Source organism: Lutjanus erythropterus, chromosome 13 (assembly GCF_056507025.1).
Source record: "Lutjanus erythropterus isolate fLutEry1 chromosome 13, fLutEry1.hap2, whole genome shotgun sequence".
Lineage (NCBI taxonomy): Eukaryota > Metazoa > Chordata > Actinopteri > Lutjaniformes > Lutjanidae > Lutjanus > Lutjanus erythropterus.
The window spans coordinates 15,531,925-15,554,852 of NC_139329.1; positions in this window are offsets into that span (position 1 = coordinate 15,531,925).

Below are 22,928 nucleotides of genomic sequence, written 5' to 3' on the forward strand. Positions count from 1 at the left end.
AAGAAAGCACTAATATTAATGTGATCACTGAAGTATTTTAAGGTGTGTCCCAGTTTGGAATCAACGATCATAACCACATCTTTACCCAAACTACTATTCCCATGAACAGCTGTGCAGTGCTCAGACCCCTGCAGATGTACAGTTAACATTTACCCTGTTCTTAACCACATGTTTTAGTTGCCAAACTTTACCAATTGTTTTAGGTACCTTCCCTTGACAATTTATTATTGGAAAAACTCTGGTTTATTCATCAGTTAATTAATTAAACAACCCCTCTGCCTCATAAAAGCATAACAAAACACAAAACGAACAAAAAAAAAAACCAAAAAAAAACATGCTGTCATTAAATGTATTCTTTCTATATCAGTGTTCTTGAGTGACCACTTAACCACAATGCATTTTAGCTTTGCTGTTCAGGTGCAATGTGGTTCAGGTTTGTCATTTGCCTGTTGGCTTCCATGAATGGCTTCATTAGTAACAATTCACTTTCTCACTCAGAGTTGACAACTGGTCTATAAATGTCAGGAAATTTAAACATGAGAATTTTGCTGCTTCCCTTTTGGCTTCTGCTTTGAACTCATCTGCATAATTTACTCCCTAAACTAGAAAGTATATGTTCAAAAGTGTATTTTTAGTATTTAATTAAAAGTAAAATGTGTAGTGTTGCACATATTACCACCCACTGCAGTGTTGGAAGGTCACTCTGAAGAAGACCGTTGTTAATTTGAATCTGCTATCCTACATCTGTGCCAGTTAGTAAAGTGTGATATTACTTTATGTAAGCTTGGTTTTGACATGTGAAAGCAAAAACGCAGCCTGAAACACTGGACATTTATAGTGTGATAGTAAGAAAGAATGACAGAAAGAAGAGGGAGTTGCAACAATATATGTAAGTGGGAGGCCGGCCGCCCTGGGGAGGCTCCAAACTGTTTTAGGGGAGGCTCAGTGAAAGGAAAGGAAGATTATTATATTAGTTAACAAAAAGAGATCACAGAGAATAGCCTGAATGTGTATGATTTGGTTCAAAAGATAGAATAGAAATACAATATTGGGGAATTTTACTGTTGAGTTTGCTGAGAGTCAGAAACTAATAAATGCCTCTGGACAGACCTTTTTATGTATGCGGTGTAGTCTGAAGTCAACAGTAACATTAGGCTATCTTGGCTCAACTAAGGGCGAGTGCCTATATCCAAGCTTTGTCCGAGATCATTGGCATATTTAAAGATGGACAACATAACAGCTCCCCAAAAGTGAAGCCAAAACATCGCCCCCTGATGGCTGGCTGCAGTATGAGTAATAAATCTCCCACCTGCAAGTTAGCAGATGGGACATGACCAGACTAAGTACTCATTAAAAAAGATGTTGTCTGTCATTGTAGGTAGTCTTAATCAAGCTAATGTATGTTCAAGGTGAGTTATTTATTTCTACAGCTAAGCCCTGCTCATGATGGGTGTATGGGCACTACTGAACAGACGGACTCTGGTTCCAAATGACTTCACCGGCACAAGATAGCACCGCTCGTATAGGGGATATTTGGGTTTCATTTTTGAATGGGTGAAACTTGATCATGTTTATAAATCCATATTGATCTACCCAAAATCAGAAAAAAATGTCTGCCATCTCTTTGAAGTTTCCATTAAACCAAGTTGCTTACAGTATGTCTTTCTTCTGTCTCAAAAATATTGAGTGACTTTTCATGTAACCTTCAGTCTATCACATCTTTCCTACTGCTGTTCCTCTCCTTCCTCCCTTCCTCGCCTCTCAGAGGCCTTGTTGACCTTATTATAAATATTTTGACCTTTTCACCGGCTGGCTTCTTCAGTTGTGGACAAGGGCACATTACAGGTAAGTGATCAGTCGAACAGAATGGCTGACAAGGGCTCAGATGGACAGGACAGTGGGTGGTAGAGTGCCGGGGGCGGGGCTCGGGGTGGAAAGACTCCTGAATGTCAGGGATGAGGGCAGCAATGAGGAAGGAAGGAGGTGAGAAACACAGAAGAGCCGAGGCACCCTGGTACGCTGTTCACTGTCCAGATGACCCCTCTCACTTTCTCTCAGCAGAAGGATGTGCCTGCCAGCGACTCCGTCCATCATGTTGACTCCAACAGCTGAGCAACATCTGTTCATTAGACTTGACAGATGAAAGAGAGGCCTGTGAAGATGGGATGAAGAGAGCGGATCCAACATAATATATCTCCCACATAATTATGAGGAGCTCATGTAATATAGCAGCCCTGGTTCGCCGTCTCTTGTACATGTGATCCACGCACCAGGCCGCGCTGATAGGTAGCACGAGAGGGAACTGCGAGTGTTAATCGAGGCATTTGCTTCATCCGTCACGCTTCTTTCAGCTCTATTGTGCTGTGCTGAAGGTCTTTCTCTCCATTACATTGTTTTGTTGCTTTTTTCCTCAACCTCTGAAATGTCACAGGGAAATGAGCACAAAGCATTGACATGGATGAGAACCGATAAATAATGCAGCGTACATTACCCTCCCCCCCCTCCTTCCCCCACACACACCACCTTCCATCTGCACCTCGTGTGTTTACAGGGGACAAGATGGTGGAGGGCAGGCACCTAAGGGACACTGGAGCCAGACACACTTCAGTGCACATTACATACACATGCACAAACAAAAACATATGAATCTTGTGCACATTTCTACACAGAACTCATTTTAATTTTTAATACAATCCTTGACAAGGAGCGTGACTTAGTGAGGAAAAAATACTAACGCTCGAATATGGATGCACACAAAAGACCTGATAAAATAAAGTCAGACCGCAAAAAGCACATTTAACCTTAAATTACATTATATACCATAGCAGTTCCTTTTAGAGTCATGTCTCCTTATAAAAATCAGGCTTTGTGACCCACACAAAAAAGTAATACTCTGTCACAAAAGTGCCAAAGCTAAACTGGGGTTCTTGGATATGTATCTTTCCAATCAGAACTCATGCGCATTTGACTCTCACAAACAATAAAATCTATTGTAAGGCAAATTATGTTACTGGCACAGACAATTGAATGAAGAAACTAGGACTGCAACTAACAATTTCTTTCTATTGTTATTATTCATTTCTTGATTAATCAGTTAGTTGTTTTGGCCTATAAAATATCAGAGCATGGTGAGAAAATTTCCCAAATCCCAAAATGAATATCCCTTTTTTTGTCTTGTTTTGTCCACAACTCACAAATCCTTTATTTAATTAATTGTTGCAGCTCTAGTCAAAATCATTACGTAGTCTTAAATACAGTCCTCATTTCACATCATGCTTGCTGGACAGAATAGTTTGTAAAGTTCACTATTTTATGTCACAAAATGCAAATGCTTTATGTAACATTTGTTACCAAAGTGTGTCTCTTTGGAACATGGTGGTTTATATATATTTTTGCACTGAATAATAGGTTTAACTGGCTGTTAAAGCTGAGCGTGTCTTGTTGCCAGCTGTATTTTGCATTTTGTATTTTTGAGTGCTTGTCCCTTGTGTTGCATGGCATCAAGGTGCTGAAATCGATGAGAGCGGCTTCCTGACTCTCAATCCGTGCTGCTTGCCACAATATTCAATATTTAATTCCTCAACCATTTGCCAATCCTTGGAAATTATCTTGCAAACTCCTGGGGGTTGAGAACCACTACCATAGCTGATGCTTCTTCACTGCTATAAACTTTATTGAACCTGCTTGTAAGGGCCTACATCACGATACAGGCAGCCTCAGTGGCCATGAATGGAATGAATTTGATTTTATCGCCCTGGGAAGCAGGTCTGACCACCCAGGCCTTTGACAAATACTGAGGTTGAAAAAAGGGATTAGAAATAAAGGTCAGCGAGTGCACGACTGAGACAGAAAAGAGAATTAAGTCATCGCTATTGCTATCTGAAGTTCAAACACAACACTCTGTCCACTCCCCTCCAGCCTTATCTCTCACACAACAGTAACACTGGTGGCTGCCTGCATGGTCGCCAGACATGCTTTTTCTTCTCGTGATAGGTGAGGCCAGCGTATTTTTTTACAGTGTTTTCTATGCGTTCTTGGCATTTGGTGAGGAATGATAAGGATGTATCTTGGAGGGAACAAAGAAGAAAAAAAGGCTCATAGTTCAGTACAGTCACACATAATACAATGGTTCCTTTATGCTTAACATGATTCAAGTTGAATAAAATCTTTACATAAGAACAACCTGTTTCCACTTCAGATAAGACCAAATGGACACACTGTGTTCTTCAAGGCAGTTAGATTAACAGGTTGAGTAAACCTTAGACTACAATTTTGATGCTTAATTTTCATGATCAGCCGCTGCATCGTGTTTCTAAATGTTGTTTTTATGTTCTATTGTGGGTTTTTAACTTGTGATCTCTCATGCTTCCCCACTTTCAGAGCTCTGGTTGCAATCAAGCTAATGCTGCAACAACTGAAAACCACATTAAATGAAGATGTTATAAACTTAATTTTAAGGTTAATTTCAAGTTTAAATCTTAAAAGGTGACACCAATGCTATAGCCAACATGTTCTCCTTAGAAATTTCAATCTATTTGTGTGCCCATTTTTTGTTTATTATAGTAGAATTAATGCTGAATGAAAGCTGATCAACTTACATGGTACAGTAGGACTAGCTGTCGCTTGTCACTCTCTTGCACTCCTGGTTAGTGTCAGTGCTGCCTGCAGGCAACCAGTCTGACCTTCAAAGAAAGATTCAACCTATTTAATATTCTCCAATTCACTATTTTGTCATTTTGAATGCCAGGGTCTTACATATTGCTGTAACTCATTGTGATTTGAAATTCTTTTTATTCTGTTGCTTTCATTTGAAAGTCATTTTTGTAGGTTACATAACATCATTGGTTTAAAGTGAAGCATGACAAAAGGTTTGCTGATTTAGCTGTCACTCCACTATCTGGATTTTGTTGACTGTTCTGTGATTTTATATAGAAAAACCTGCCTGGTGTTTGCATGGTAAAGAAATGCAGAAATCCTGTTTTATCTTTTGATGTGTACTGTTCCTCAAGTTCACAAGTTTCACTTTATGCACAGAACAAAGCACTTGTGACTGATTGCCTCCGACCGTTATCACTGCCCACCTGATCATCTGCATCGTCTCGTTTTGTCATGTGCAAAACAGTAGGATACATCAGGGAGCACACCTGTCAGCACAACTTCTCCTTGCAGCCTTTACTCATATGGCTATGCCTCAAACATCAGACACACAACCCCTCACTTTGCAAAAGTTCTATTTTCTCCTTGGGTAGTTTCCTTCTCATATTTCTACATGACTCTAAGTGAGGCTCTCCTTTACAAACCAGACAGTTATTTCAGAGCACTGAACATTTTTCACACTTGGCTAAAAGTCTTTTTGTCCTCACAGTTGGTGTGCATAGCGCTTTACACCATGTTCACATTTTATTTTGCGATTAAAGCTCCCCGTGCACACATGAAAGAACTGCTATATGGAAATTTAAACTGCCAAAGATAACATGCATGGATTAGGATCATGATTTAATCATCATTTAATTAATGACATATGTCAAGTTGACATAGGCCTACCTGTTTCAATGCTATGGGATATTTGGAATATAGTAGCAGCTGGCTGGCTGGAGTGATGCGTACAGTAACCAGCACAAAGTGTGCTCTTTCATTGTGTCATTTTCATTGTTTCATTGTCTTTCATTGCTCAAAGCACGTCAAAATACCTTCCTGAAACTCACACAGTGCAGCCAAAACCTAAATTAAAAGAGAAAGTATAGATTTACACCTGTGGACTACAATGTTGTTAAATTATATATTAAACAGATATGCTTCTTAAAAAAAACCCTGGCCCGTGCATCAGTACTTTTGATTACAGGTTGTGCTTATTAACCCACCTTTTACTGAGAGCCATGAGGACTAGAGAACAGGTTGGTTTTAGCCCCACTTCCTGTTACTTTATGCTGTTTACAAGGTTCAGAAGGTCACTCAGCTCAATTTATGTGAATTATTAACGTTAAAATACCCTCTGCTCCTGGTGAGACTGTTAAACCAAACTCCATTCTAAAAGCAGGTGTTTTATGGTTGGGACATATAATATAAATTTTTCAAAGTTAAAACTTTAGCTTCACCATCTCTAAGACTCTTTTATGATTCACTTTGATCTACAGACACACTATCTGTAATCTGCGTATGTCATTTACACAGTAACCATTAACTAACCTGTGGTGAAGTGTTTGCTTCAGATGTACATGCATTAACTTGCCTGGGACTACAGCACTTCTTTCCACTTGACAGGAAGGTGACATGTGTTTCAGACCACTGAGCAGGATAGACAGGAGACATAAATGGGATGGACATGTCCCCTCCTCCCTGGATATATGCCCAAGAGCATTGGTCTTTTTTCATATTGTAAAATTATTTTTAGGAATTGAACTTCCAAGAAAATAGCCATAAAAATCTTTATTCTGCATAAAACTACAGAAACCATATCCTTGTCCATGTAACTGTACAATGAGGAAATGCAGGCTCCATGCACCTTTGATATTAGGAGAACCACCATTTCTTGAATTGCACATTTTAAAAAATGTTAATAGAAAGTGCTACAGTAACAAGAAGACAAGGTCAGAAATCTGAGAAAGTCCAGAGAATAAGACAAGCAATATGGTCATATGGACTGTTGCTACATGCTGTGGCCATTGCTGGCCAAGGTGGCAACCCAAGGAGCTGCTTGTTGACACCAGGTGAGGGAAGCAGTCTTCTCTGCAAAAGTCCTGGTGAGGGAGGAGCTGGGAAGATGGCTCCGATCAGACATTCTGGAAATCTTACAGGAATTCTGGAGGTGAAAACAGCCAGCAACCAGACTGTTCTCGGTCAGATTGGGGAAATGTTAAGACCAACTGTGGATAGTGTCAGAAAACAAAAGGAGACTTTTGCTGAACTGCTAAGCCGTGTAAAAAATGCTTTCTGAGCAAGAGACCTGCAAGATTTGGTGGTTTGAGTTTCAAGATGTAAAAACAACCCACTCAAAATATCCAATTTGGTACTCAAATCAAGAATCCACTTGACGTTTGCTGCTCTTTTAAGGACCTCCTCATGAAGTCACATAGCAATTATGTGAACATGATATTTACAGTAAATGAGCTGGCAGGAGGGGTGACAGTGAGTTCAACAAGACTGGAAACCTGCTACGAACTCAAGTAGAGGTCTTTTTACAGTTTTTAAATTCAAAGGAGACTCTTGATATAACAATTTTATAAGAATAATTTTAAAATGATCCAGTGACTGCTGTATTAAAGCAGCAAACTTACTAAAATAGATTAGAAAACTTGAAACATTGATGCAGAAAAAGGACCTGCAGCATTCAGCCTTCCCTGTGAGAAGCAGACAGCAAACAGAAGATGATGAAACATTATTTTAATAGCTTGGTTACCACAGTATATTCTTGCACTGCTTCACTATCAATCACTTTCATTGTCTAAAGATGATTGACATGCTGGCCTTCATTCATTTTTCTTCATTCATGTTGCCAGATGAACTCTTGGCGAAGTAAAAAAAAAAAAAAAAAAGAAGCAGAAGAAGCTTTTGCTTTCTTGGTTGACTGCTTTTCTCTCTGTGCCTCATAATACTCCATTCTTACTCAAAGCTTTTTTTTTGCTTTACCTTCCAACACTGTAACAGCATTCCTCGCGCTCTTTTTACTTCGTCCAACTTTGCACAGCAACAGTTATTTCAAAGCCTCCTACACATTTGCAGAACCTGAGCTGCAACATGTCTCTCCCAGAAAGCCTGAAGGCTCTGCCCCAAAATAAGAGAAACAAAGGAATAGAGATGGAGGAGGGGGACAGGAAGGCATGAATTATGCACTGCCATTTGCCACCCTAGGAGGCACTGTTGTTCCTAAATTGAGGACAGCTGGATTCTAGCCAATGTCATCTTGCCAGCTCTCTTGAGTATGAAGACAGGCTAAACATAAGGTAAAATCAAGTATAAAATACAGGACAGACATATCTGAGATATGGCACATTACTCATGACAGGAATGACCCCATTCCATTACACCTAAGAAATAAAATATAGTCCAAAGTATACATACATCAAACTACTGGTCATACATCAATCCACACATATATACTGTACTTATAGGAAAACACTGGGCAACAAATCAAAGAATGAAATTCACACTTTGAAAATACTTCAAAGTAATATACGAAAAAACTTCAATCTGTTGTCATTCTGTTGGCATCAGCACTGAATTGGTGATGGTGTATTTTGCTGTGTATCCAATACCAACATCTTTACCATTTTCTATAGAGGGATTAATAAAGTATGCCTTCTTCTTCTTCTTCTTTAACATCACACACAAATGTATTTTCTTTTCCTATATCGTTAACTGCCACAAAGAATTGCTCTTTTTGTGTAGAAGTAGTATACGATGAGAATTATGATGTTCAACATTAGGCAACCTCAAAAACACATGGCTGGAAACTGAATTACATTAGCAGCAAGATGCCATGCAGAAAGCAGAAAACCTACAATACGATTTGCTGGTGTGTGGAGAAAAAAAAAGCAAAAGCAAAGGAAACCTACCCATGTGTCAATGTGCCCTCTGTCCCCTAGAGCTTCTGTGCCATCACAGAGTGGCAGGCCTTAGTTCTTACTGATCTGTGAGCATGAGCGACAGCCACTGATCCTGCCTGGAGTGGCGCCACTGCAGTGGTAGCAATGCCCAGGTTTTTTTTTTTTTTTTTTTTTAAACAGAAAAGTCATTGAAGAGGTTAAACGTTTAGCTATGTGCAGAGGGGAAACAGGCAGATCTGGTTAAGGACCCAAACAGAGGCGGGGGATGTGTCTTCTTCCAGGGCAGGATGCCAGCTGGAACGTGGCTCACAATTACAGGCTTCTATCCATTTCACATTAGCTGTGCTTGGTCTCTGCTTTGAGCTGGGAATGAGGCTTGAACAGCTGGTTCATAAGGTGAGACATTTTTCAGGACACAGATAACACCTCATAATTGCAGGTTGGATGGTACATGGAACTTGGCATGTAATTAGCTGCATTTATAAAGATGTGCAACTTGTTTTATGGAAATGATTAAAATTCACAAACTCTCACAACAATGAAACATCCTCAGCTCTGTGTAGTTTTGGCAAAAACATAAAGCTGAGAGTGTTTCATTATTCATTCAAACGTATTGCCACCATGACTACACTGATGTTAAAATAGTGGAACCTGTACAGGATAATATGTACGTATATGTATGAAGCCTATTAAATACAAAACCATTTAAAATGCCAAAGCAATGGTCAAAATTATCCCATGAATAATCAAGGATTCAAAACTTTGCACAGGTTTTTCAAAGCACCATTACTGTTAGTCCATTGTTCTGGTTCCATTCCTGCTGAATCTACGTGAGCTTTGTTCACATGAACGTGCTCATGTTTTAATAAACTGAACCAGTTTGCAGCTAATCAATGTTAACGTGAGTGCCGTTCACATCTGAGAGAGTTAACAACTCTGAGAATCATGTTGTCAGCTGTTAAAAAAAAAATAGTGTGATGCACATTCGCAACAGAGAAAGAAAATTCATAAAATGTGCATGTAATAATATGAACAGAACTCTTGATATGATAGAGTCTAAAAGCTTTCATTGATTATGCATGATGAAGTATATGACATGGGTTACACAGCAGACTGGAGCTCGTCTCCTGTCTCATCTCCTTCTCAATGTCCTCGCAGTTCTCTTGTATTATGGTACATGCCATTTGAACTGGAAAACCAGAATTTCCAAGTTACCAGTTGCTGTCTACTCTAGTGTAAAATGTTCTCAAATTGTTGTAATTTTTGTTAATTATTATGCCAGTGTCCTGGCTATTCAAATGAATACAAAAAACATTAATATCATACACCATTTAACACAATGATTATATAGACTCCAGCAATCCTTGGTAGGAGGAGGTTCTATTTATAAATTAGAAACAAACCAGCAGACAGATGGAATTAACATGAACTAGGTCTTTTTTAGAGCTCTGAACTTAGTTCAAAATTTAAAACTGTTAACTCTGAGCTAACTCTTTTGAAGTGTGAACATGCACCACACTGCATGCATTTCCACTTCACCTCTCAATCATTAATTTGTTTTCCTAAATGCTGAGTTCATTGTTTGTTTTGAGGTTTTACTGTAGCTTTCCTATGGTGTTCCTTCTGTAATAAAATCCAAATGATCAAATTTTGGTTTGCAAAATGCTGTTTGCCCAAGCCCAAAAAATGTTCCACATGACCTGAAATAGGTTTCTATATGATGATGCTGCTACATATAAAACCCCAAGGTTGAGGGAGGGGAGGAAATCAGGGCTCTAACCTACATGACTGCTTTTTCCCCAGTGGCTGAGTGGGAGTTTCCATTTGTAAATCCCAGAAAAGAACCTAGATGGAGTCGCCCCTTGAAAGTCTTTCTATTGAAAAGAAGTTGACAGATCTTGCGGCATTACATTCAAAATCAGAACCTCGCTGGGAGCCCTTTGATGCCTTTGTTTGTCTGCTAGAGCTCCACTCAAGAGATCTCTTGGTCCATTGCCTGCTGCCATCTTATTGATAAACCTGACTGTCACACCCCCATGTTCCTTCTGGCATACAGTTTACCCACATCTGTTCCCTCCTGGGCCAGACAACATCAATGTTTGCTTTGGCAATTTAACATAATGTCAAGAGAGACTAACTGTAGCATTTTATGTCTGCTGGAATACAGAAATGATAATTATACCAGCAAACTGACTTATTCATGCAAAATGTGTATCTGGCAGGCTACTCGTGTGTTTGTGTTTTGGTTATTTTATATTTTGAATATTTACCATCATCTGATTACATTTTACATCAGTAAAAGAATGATGTGTTTGTGTGCTCGTGTTGCGTCCATCAGGATGATTTTAAAATTTGGTCATAGGTAAAGAAAAAAAGAAAAACAAAATCAATGTTATCTTCAGTGAAAAGAACAGCAGAAACATCTGATTTGCACAGCTACTTCTGTATTAAAACTTTTCGTTGATTTAAAAGACAGCTCCACACACAGACTGTGTTTTTGTCCAACAAAAATCCTTCATTGACAATAAATATATCATCCCCATGATGCTCAAACTGGGAAGAATTCAAGGTACCAGCTGTAAGGAAGACAAGCAGCCTGTGTTGTGGTGAGTTCAATGCCTCAAGGAAACCAAGAGAGAAATGTGAGAGATGGATGGGAGGAGTGACAGGGAAGGAAGGGAGAGAAGCGGGGCTGTAGGCCATGGTGCTAAACAGACAGAATGTGGCATACCAACAGATGTGTGTATTAATAAACTGGCACACTGTTTAATTGCCACATTGCTGCTGTGCCACCATCTTGAAGCTAGACAAGTGATGAGAAGTGGTCATTTAGAAGTAGGAGCCAGATTTTAGATTTTGGCAATGGGAGGGTGATCTAAACTTTAATCTACCAATCAAATTTGTGTGTGGTTTCATTTATGGATGGAGGAATCAGCTTTTGTTGAACGTTACCTTGCTCAGAGGCACGCTAGTCTCCTTGAATTCCCTATTTAATTTTTTCTTTGTAATTCACTATTGTGTGTCTGCGATGTCTGAATAAATGTTTTGAAAGGAGCCTGCTGAGTGCAATCCTTTGTTTTCACTTCAGTTGTGATAGTTTTAATAATTATTTTTTTAAAAAGGTTAAGTTTCAGTTTAATTTCTATGACTCACTGCCAGATGTTTCTCTCCCTTCAGTTTACTCTTCTTAAGACTGGCTGAGAAAACAGTTATATAACTGAAGTGGGCAACAATAAAAAAGTATACTATAGGCAAGATGAGCCAGTGGGTCAGTTGATCCACCCTTTATTTTTTTAAAAACTGTGCACATTTGTTGTCATGTGACCATAAATTCCAGAAGCACGCATGATTTCTATTTGATTGTGATGGACAAAAGCACATGGAAGAAGCAGACAATATTTATTTACATGATTTTTTTTTCATGTCGAGTAATTTTTCTACATATCAGGTACAAAGACTGTTTTGTCAAAGCAATTTTATCCAATACTAAGAATGTTTTTTATACATGTTGGTGATTTGCCATGGGAATCATTTGGCCTGGATTGCTAAGGTAAGCAGTTTATCTTTTCCCAGAATGTTGGCTATGGGGCAAATTGAGCCAAATGCTGTTGGGTAAATTGAGCCAGTGGTTCAACATAATCCCACCATGGCACTGCAGTTTACTGAAGTCTCTGTAGGGGCCGGGCAAGTGGACAATGTAACTTGGCTCAGCCACTATGCATATCAAGGCAGGGGCAAAGAGACCAAATTGGATGTTGACGGATGAGGATTTATTAGCAAAGTTGTCCATTCACTAGTTTTTGAGCATAAGTACGTATATAATCAGAACAAACATGTGTACAGCTGTCCATATTTACAATAGTGTTTTGTCATTTGAATGCAATCTGAAACAGGGGCACCAAAAGCACAAAAAATTCTGACATAATGTTGTTTTAAGCTTTATTTGCTCGGTTTTATGTGAGAAAATAAATAAAACTATTTGGAAAGGGAAAATATATTAAAATGTATCGGCTTGAAGTTTGTCGTGGCTCACATATAAACAGATAAAATGGTGGGTTGATGTCCTCCCGACCAGCTGTGGATAACTCTTCCACAGTGTCCCTGCTGCTGCCACCTCCTGCAATTTTCTTAAATTATTCCATATTCCACTGTGCCATCTACACCTCCTTCCGTCTGGCTCACCTGTGCTCTGCTACACCCCTGGAATCTCCTAGACTTTACTGCCATGTTGGGTGTGGTGTTCCTGATGTGTGTGTAATATTCTGCTGACAGTGTTCAAGATTGACTAAAGCTATCCCACCTGTGACAGACAACTGGCGAACGAATATCTTCCCTTTTATTTGAGGAACCTCTGGATAGGACAGACATGCTGTGCATGAGCTGCCCACATGAATTGTAATAAAAGCCATGAGTATACCATAGAATTCAAACAGCACCTGTAACACTCACACTGCTTACACCATATGAGAGTGAATATCAATGATGAGGATGCAACCCGTCACGTGTATTTTAGCCTTCAACTAAAAGAAATAAACTCATAGAGCCTGCATTTCCTTGCATGATTATCTCAAGCTATTTGTGTATGAATATGTTGGTTCTAGGAAAAGTCAAAAAGTAAAACATCTGCACAGCTTAAAGATATGAGATTCGATTCAAAGATTCAAAGCCGTCACGTCATGGTTGATCTTCCTGGTGTTAAAGTATAATCGAAATGAATGTTTCATGAGTCGACCCATACGTACTGTAACAACTGTTGCGCTCGAGTCAACTTCAGTGACTGTCAACATGAAGCTGAATATTTGAACACACTAATAAATTAAGAATGAATGTCACAGCTATTTGTTTTCTTACAGAAACTTGGAAAGAAGCATTGTGACAAAGACAGGAAAATGACACCTTCTGAGGGGATGCAACCCTCCTTTGAAACAGCTGTGGTGTTGAGTTGATCAAACCGAAGCTAATCACTCTTCAGCTATATCTAGAATTCCAATACTCAGCAGTTGATCATTTAAAAACCAATTCATTTACAGCCTATTTTTCTCTCTCATTTTGTTTTACCTTGGAGGCATCCACATTTTAATCATCATTACCATGATCGTAATTACCATTCACATCATCATAATCCTAAAGACATTAAACAAGCTGCTGCTAATTCCTCATGACAAAGAGCTTGGGTGCATTCACTGACTCTACTCTGTTGATTTAAATTGCTTTCCAACCCCAAACGCTTGCTCAAGACCCAAATATGGCTGGTGCAGAGAACTGACAGACCTTTTACCCTGACTATTACAATTCAGATGCAAAAAAAAAAAATTACTGTAATTTAATCAGTCGTCATTTTGACATACTCTAATTTGAGGGGAAATGTATTAAAGAGAACCACATTACAAGTTTCACGCCAAATAAGCAAAAGTGTCAGTGCATTTGATAAATTCAGCATAAGTTGAATTTGCAAAACAGGTCTTTGCATCTGGTCGGCTTCGACTCGAAATGAATGTTCGACCCAAGTGTATTGTAAAATGGTAGTTAAAGATTTAGCTAATGGGCTGTTGAGGAGCAGCAACGCCAATTCATTCTTTTTTTGAGCCACAATCAACATATTGATTACTTTACCTCCAACTCTCTTCCTAAAACCCTCTAAAGTGATCCAACTCTGTAATTATAGCAGGGAGTTTTACAAGCACACATGGAAAAATGGGAAACCAGGACCGTAGGAGCAGCAGTTATTTCACATTCACTGTTTCACTCTCTTTCTCACACACACACACACAACACAACACTCACACAGTTTCTGTCAGGACTTTACGGATTTTGTAATTCAAATTAAGAATGAGTTGGCACTCAGCAAGCTCTGTATATTGCAGCAGCCGTGATGCCACAGTGTCCATCCTTCCCTGTGATTCTCTACCAGACCATAATTCACAACCACGATTAAGACAGATGTGTGTAATACAGTGTCTCCCCTGAAAAGACAGGTGGAATATAATGTACTTCTATTGTAAATGTGTTTAAAATAATAGTGCATTCTCTTCCAGCTGTCTCTTTTAGTAATTCTAAGTATTTGGGGGAAAAAAACAACATATTGCACAACATGTCAGGTGGTGATTTAACATCAAATGGAAAGTTTAATGTTTGAAGCTTAGAATGCACCTCTCTAAACACAGCTTTAAATGTGGAAATAGTCATGATAATATTCACTTTTCATTAATCATCAGGTCATATTTTTGCAGCTAATGGCCCAAACATTTTCATAATGAGTCAATGAACGAGGGGGTAGATATAATTAAAGTCTTCGGTGTCATATCTGTGGCACATTTTGTTTTTGTTGTGAAGATGGCCCTGCAGCTGCACTTCAGAGTCTCTCTTAAAAACACAGCAGGTTTTGTGTGGTTTGGAAAAATAGCTAATAAGCTGTGGTTTTGTGTCGGGCCACATCTGTTGCAAAGAATATTTTATTGTTTTTTTTTCCTTTTCCGAAATCGTGGAAAGTTGCTAAAAAATTGAAAGCAAGAAAATGATCGGGTGATTGGGCAGAAAATGTATTAAGTTTTGGGTAAATTGATGTGAGCATGTGAAAGTTATGGTATTTGGGTGTAAAACGTTTTCCTCATCGCTCTGTTTACATCTATTGCTTGTGTGTCAACATTGCTACTGAGCAACACAAATAAACTTACTATGCTAGCAACAAAATTAAGCTTTGTTGCCCTACTTTTACAGAAATGTGTGTTTATTTGTATGTGCTAAAAAATATGTTTATACAGGAGTAAATAATTTACCAATTATGTTGTGGTGACAAACATAATTACATGTCATTATGTTCACAGGCAGCTCTTTTTTGAGTAAAAAATGTGCATTAATGTACCACATCAGAGTCGCAGGGTTAGGATGGACAGTGGGTTTACAAAATGCAGGGCTTTGACTCCAAAGTGTAGTTAGGTTTTGGCAATAGCAGCATTTTGGTTATGGATTGGGAACATATTGTACTGTTTTCACTACAGGTGAATTATAGTGCAAAATTAGATATTTTGACAGAAAAACAAAAGAAAACTCATTATGTTCATAGAAATATAATCTATTTGTCATTATGTTTCCTTAAAAATGTATGTTTTATGTAAATATAATTTTGTTACTGTCCAAATTATACCCAAAGTAAACTGAAAGTTGCTCTTGAACCATCTGGAGTATATACAGACATGGTCTTCTGTTCTCCAGCAGTCAGAATCACAATTTTAACACACATTAAATTATAAGATTATTATTTGAGTCTGATTTTTTTTGGAGGGGTAAAATTATGCCTGCAGATAACTAAAACTGTGACTAATTAGCTAGAAACAATGAGCAATGAGAACACAGCATTTAGCTGTACTTAGTCCCAGTTTAAATGTGATAACAATACCACAGAAAGGAAACCCCAAGAACCCCCTGTTTGAGATACCTGAAACATAAATTCAGTATAGTGCTCTTTCCCTTGTTGAAAATAAACCCAACTGGCAGTAACAGTACCTAAATATACCTAATTTCTACCTTCTAGCTTTATTTTATATACAGTATAAAACCTGTATATTGTCATTTGGGGGATTTCTTTGGCTATGCAAATCATCAGAAATCTGCAAAGTCTGTTCCAACTGTCTCTGTCTTTACACAGGAGAAGAGGGGCGGGCTCTTCATTTCAACTTGGTCTCTCATTGGCTATCATGGACCCTGGACTGGGCATGGTAGCTCCTATTGACTTAACAGAGGTGTCAATCAAAAGGTTAGGCTACAGCAGAGAGGTAGAGGTGCTGCAATGGCGCCAGTGCAGCATGTAGGTACAGAGAGTGACGATTGAAGTGGAGGAGGACAGTTGAATTGACTGGATCTCTACGATTAAAACAAGAGTTTTTGTTGGTTTTGTTCAACACTTGGCTGACTGGGAAAGTCTGAAAGACAACACACTGTAAGTCACCTCACTGCTGAAACTGATTGTTTGCTGGCTTGTCACACTGTCTGTAGCTGCTGTTGTGACTATATCTGGACATGTTTGGCATCAACAGATCACAATAATCTCAGCTTTCTAACAGCACGTTATATGAATATTTATGTTTACACAGTAGTTGTTTATTTTGGCAAATATAAGTGGAACATCTTATGGATGGTTTTATGCATTTTGAGGGTATTTATGGGTCTAATTGTGTGTTTGGGGCTAAATATGTGACTGGGCTGGATTTACTGGACCTTGATGTTGCAAAAGCAGTGTGTGTTTGTTGAATATTATAGATCTTTGGGGTTACTCTTGTGTTTCAAAATGTTGGTTGCTTGCTTATTTGGACTTTTTTAGTATTGCACTTGTTTGTTTGTGGTGCTGATGTCCTTGTTGCTTTGACTGTGTCTGCAAGGCATCAGTGGAAACACAAAAATCTACTTCTACTGGTGTGTTGCATGACTATACATGTTTACACAGTAGAGTTGAAGTTTTACAGTTTACAGTGTAGTATAGGAATAAACTGCAGAGAAATGGATTGCTGCATGGCTTGTTTGAAAAGTTTCTGAGTGTTTGATTGTGTTTTTCTTCCATAGAACTGGGTCAACCTTTGTTGACTGACAGGTTTTAGATGGAGGATTTCGCTTTGAGGACCAAACACTGTTAGCCAATCCATTAATTTCATTGTGTGATACATGCTGTCACTGCTACAGGTTTTGCATAGCCAAATTATCCACAAGCTCAGTTCATATTTATTATTTTTTATCATGTCATTGTTATCATATTTATTTCCATACAATGTATCCAAATAGTACATACACTGTTAATAATGGCATGTCATACAGCAGTTGAACACAGTAAAATGTCAATATTGTAGTTTGGATTGCTGCTAGTGAGGCCAGCAAGTCAGTATAAGTCAATTTAATGCAATGGCACTTCCAACAAAAGAAAGAAAAACTCTCGGAGAAAAATGTTTCTCTGAGCAATGTTGTTGTGAAACATGCAATCATGAACACTGTCATGGAGCAGCAGAAGTGCTATGAAGTCTGCATCGATTGCCTTTGGGATTGTGAGGAGACATCACTCCAAACTTAATGTGGCAGCTCAGATAGATGTTGATTTATGGTGCCCCTCTTGCCCTCTGCACCCCTATCTGTCTTCACCATCAGGCTGCATTTGCAAAGTTGGTCCTCAATATCAAGTGCCAACCACCCATACAGCCTTTTTTTTTTTTCACTTTGTCAAGTGCACAGGGTTGAGGGTCGCAGCAGTTATAGATACCAGATAACACGGCAGTGGACCTCGTAATAATGTTTCAGAATTTTTATTTGCATAATCACCTTTCCACCTAAACACAGCTGTTTTGTTTTGTATTTTTTTCAGGTATGCTGCATATTTTTTCTGTTCAGTGATGGTACCTATTTCTTGTCCATCTTGTCAGAATCAAGGCTCTGAATCTGCACTAAATGCAGTATCCTCTGCTGAGCATTGTTCAACCATCAACCTACCACCCACCTGTGCTGGACATACAAAAACAAACAAAACCTTCCTCTGTGCTGAAGGCAGAGACAGACATCTGAGAGTTGAAATGCGCTTCATGAAATTATACTTTTTGTCGTTTCTACTTGTTTTCTCTTGTAATTTTTAAGCAATTAGTAAAATGTTACCAACCACAGTCTAACAGATTGATGCAGCTTTGGATTTACAGGGGGTATGAACTGATGTCACCATCCACATGTGGAAGCTGTCAAGGTCATCGCCTGAGGGTTATCAAACCAAATACATGGTTTTCTGTGTGAAATCGGGAATAAAATACTTAACAAATATGTTCACAAACAAACATCTGTATGTGACGAGTTGGTTTGAGGCAACAATATTTTAAAAGTTTAAATATTTCCAAACACCTCAAACATTTACAAGCAAAACATAATGCAACATGTTCAGGATTTTTTGGACCAGTCAATGTGCCTTGAACAAGACACAAGGTTGTTTTTTCTAACTCCTTCCTCTTTAGCTTTTTTTTTACCACTTCCTCTTCCTCTCTACTACTTCACATTTCTGGCCACAACATGGTTTCCACTCCTATACTCACATTTCACAAACTAAATTATGTCTCTGGCTTCCTGAGAGAAGACAAATACATGGTGGGGGTCTGTTGATGAATACAGTGTAGATTTCAGGGCAAAACCCCCAAGGAGGCAGCTGAAGTTGAGATTTTACTTCTGTTATATCCTAAGCAAAGACACCTCTCCTGGTAAATTTCTGATATTGATCTATATATGGCTACAGAAACAGAGACAAGGTCAGTATGGAGGTTTTATTTTCATCCAACTTCCACTGCAACAGCACATGTACCAAATACATGCATACATGTACTAAATTGCTATTCAAGTCACTGATTGGCTGTCAGGACGGGTCCCCCCTTTAAGCAATGAAAGTCACACATAATCTTCTTTTACAATGGTGATTCTGTCAAAAGAGATTACAGGGAAAGGGAGAGTGCTATTTTTTTCTGGAAACAAATAATTAATGGTGTGAATCTGGGTGTTCTGCAAGGTTTTAGATTAGCAATGGTGGGAGTACAGTAGTGGCACCAGTGTAAAATCTCACCTCCACTGCCAAATATATCAACATCAGTCCTCCCTCCCTCCATGCAAACCACTTTTGCTCCTAGCTTAGCCTTGGCAGCCAAAACATTGCATGGTGGTATACTGAAGACAGATAACACGAATACCCTCTGTGTTTTTGTTTTTTTTTACTGTAGAATGCTTTCAAGTTTTACTTCATAGTGTTTTGCAAGAATTTAATAAAGCCTAGCCAAAATGTCCTTTGTGTTTGGGCTGATCATTGTTAGTTTCCAGTCAACAAGAAACTCAAGAAGTCACGCCTCTTTCACAGAAAAATGTAGCCTGTAAAGCTAGCTGCTGTTTTTTCACCAAAAGCAATCAAACAAACAAAGACTTCATTCCCTCTCATACAAATGAGAAAGTTCAATTTATGACCTATAACAAACACCCATCCGCAATACAGGACCTCCACCCACAGAGAAATATTTTTGTCCACTGAAGAAACAAAAGTAGAATGAAGATAAGGCATTTGGCTTTGAAATAATTTCCCTGCACCCCATGCACTGATTTTGGCATTCTTCTCCAGTCAAATTAGAGGGGAGACATGTAGTGTGTTGCGCTGACTGACGGAAAAAAACAGATTTGGACATGCCAAAGTTTCACCTGTGAGCTTCAGAGTGTATAAAGAATGAAATGAAAGTGCTCCTGTAAAACACATATTTGTTTTTCTCCTTTTTCATAATTGTGGATTATTGTTATAGCTATTACTGAAACTTTCTATGTTCCATGCTGTGATGGCACCACACAGTTATCAGTAAGGTGGCATGGGGTTTTCACAGGTGGGCACTTACATGGTATGCATGCATGCTTTTCTTGCAAAATTGTCGCCATATTCATGTCATTCATTTTCATGTCAGACTTAGTCTAATCACAACATCTCTGGGTCTGCTATAGTACTACAAACATAACTTGGGACAATTCCAGCTCTGAAACAAAAGTAAGATTCTAATGCAATGTGCAAACAGCACAAAGGTTGTGATAATTACTAGATGGACATTCACCTGCGTCTCAACACTTCAGGAATGCTTGAAGCCAACAGCACAAAATGTTTAAACCATAACTATTAACAAAAAACAAAACAAAATGAAGCCTAAAAAACAACTGGTAGCAAGCTGGTGTCAAATATAATGAACGCAGGAAACTCAGCCTAAATTATTCATAGAATAGTCAATTTTTTTCTGGCTCCACAGTATCATTTTTTGAGCCATAAAGTGAGTGTCTTTTGCACCCCCTCTCATAAATAACAAAGTCCCTTGATTTGCTGACTGTGGCTAAGGTTAGCAATGCTAGCAGCAACAGTCTGCTCTCCTTATAGGTTAACGTCCATATGCCTGAGCTGAATGTGGTGACAGAAGTTTAACTTTGAATTGCAAATTTTAATTGTTTTTCAGTGCATGTTTATCATCAAAGTTGATTTGGGGGGGGGGGGCATAAAAGCTCATTTGTACAGACCCCCAATGCCATCCACTCCACACCAATGTTGGCATCAGTTCCATGTACAACACAAACAGCACAAAAAAATTTTAAAAAATCATATATGTAATGTGGTGTTTATATGTTTTCCATTTTCCATTTTCAAATAACAGCACTTAGTTTTAAAAGGCAAATTCACTTTTTCAACAACAGGGAGTTTGACGCTCCTTAGAGAAATTAGTATTAGCAGATTGTGAATTAATTTCATTTTTGTGGAACCAAACTGAAGTTATAATTGGATTTCTCTTCTTTTTCTTTCTTATCTTAGAGTTATTCAAATATTATTTTCAACATTTCTTTCTTAGTTACTTGGCTATCAGAAACAGACTCTCTGGCATTGTCAGCAGGTGCTTGAAAATCACTGGATTACCTCAAAGAAATCTCAAACAGCTGTACTCCCAGCAGGTTCCAAGTCAGACCCAGGCAATATTAAATGAGTCCCATAAACCACACAATGAATTGAACAACCTCCAATTAGAAGGGTTCTCTCTGGTAAGCATATGAAGGACAAATTAGAGAACAAATACCTTGTACCAGAAACAATGGACATTTTCAATGTTGGTATTGCATTTTACTGCAGTCGTATTGACTAAATATTGTGTCTAATTGTTCTCTTAACTTCTACTTCAAAGCATTACTTCGAACAATAAAATCAAACGTTGGGTTGTAGCAGTGTGTTGCGGTAATTAACCACCATGCTGTGTCTGTGTTCTCTGCTTCCCTGAATGTCTTCACTCTTCTGTGAAGCACCGTGGCCTGTGTGCGCCCTCCCAGCAGGTGGCCATGTGTCCTGCCTCTGTTATCTCTGTAGTTATTCATGGCAGCAGGTGCTCTCTCTGACATTTGTGGGGCGGGTCTTCAGCCTTTGTCTTCCAAGCCCTGGGGGAGTGCACCAACCATGACTTCACTGCACCTGATCCCCTGTATGGCATATGCATTGGTCCATTACTCTCCCAGCCTCCCCCTGGTGTCACTGCACCAGTACAGTGCAGGACACTGATTATGTAAACTGGAGGCTGGAACCATTAGCATGCAGAGTAGCATAGGAACTCCTATATTTTCATATGAAAGAAACTTTCTGGAACAAAGTTCAACATCAGAGTCCTAGATTAATGTAATTTCTGCTTTGATGTTTATGCTCAGCATTCCTTGGAGACAAACTGGGCGGTGGAGGAAGAAGGGGCTCTAGAGACAAGAGCTATTTGATTTATCCTACCACTTAACGCAGCATTTCATTAATACACCAAAAATGACTTGGGACTTTTGTCCAGACTTTCACCAGTAAACAGATATTATCTCATATTATGTACCTGCGCATGAAAGCCAGGTACTGGAGTGAATTATAAGTATATATCATGTGTATTTTTAATTCATAATAACATCTGTGTGTGTGAATGCATGTCTCTGCCTATATCTGCATGGCATGCTTTGATCAGAAGTGGCGAGTCATTGCTTATCCAACAGCTGAGTATTGTACTTACGAATTGCTTGGATGAACAGTTATTTGTGACATCAATAACAGTACGACATCCATACAGATGTACTGCTATTGTTCCACCCAGTTTACACATTTAGAAAGTGCTACATACAGACATTTTTTTCAATGCAAATGTACTGGAGATTTAACAAATATCTCATTTCCTACATACTGCTCTTTCATTTCCTACATTTTTTAATCATTGCATCAGTCTTTGAGTCAGTCAACAGTCCATATATCCAAAATGGTAGCATGTAATTTATACAGTAAACATTTTAGAGTGAAACATGATGTGAGGACTATTAAAATATGTTCAATTTTGGAGTCAAATGGAGTCAATTTTAAAAATTTTTGAAAGCTATAAAATGTAACATTTCTGCACTAAAATGTCTAAAAATTCTATACATGTTATATTTTCTTAAGTTGTGTACTTATTCTATGCCAAGTTTTTTCAACAAAGTTGACAAACCCATAGTTTATTCAAGGTAACAATGCGTTTCCTGCTAGTCATTGCTAGTTGCTACAACTTGTGGGAAAAGATGAATAAACCTTTCATATTGCCTTGTTCGTGAACATGATTTCTGCCTGAGTCATGTCAGATTTTCATTGGTTACTTCATGATGTCATTAAACTATGTCTTTTGCTATTGTTTTGATGTGAGAGAGACCCATATTGTATACTTCAATCAACTGTAGCCTGAAGGATCATATGTTATGTATGGTATAATTCTTGTCATAGAGAAGCCATAGATTGATGATGGTCTGTAGGGACCTGGTAGTGATGATGGTTTGAAGGGATATTAAACTGACTGATGTACTGATGGAAAGACTCCTTAAAAAAAACATGAG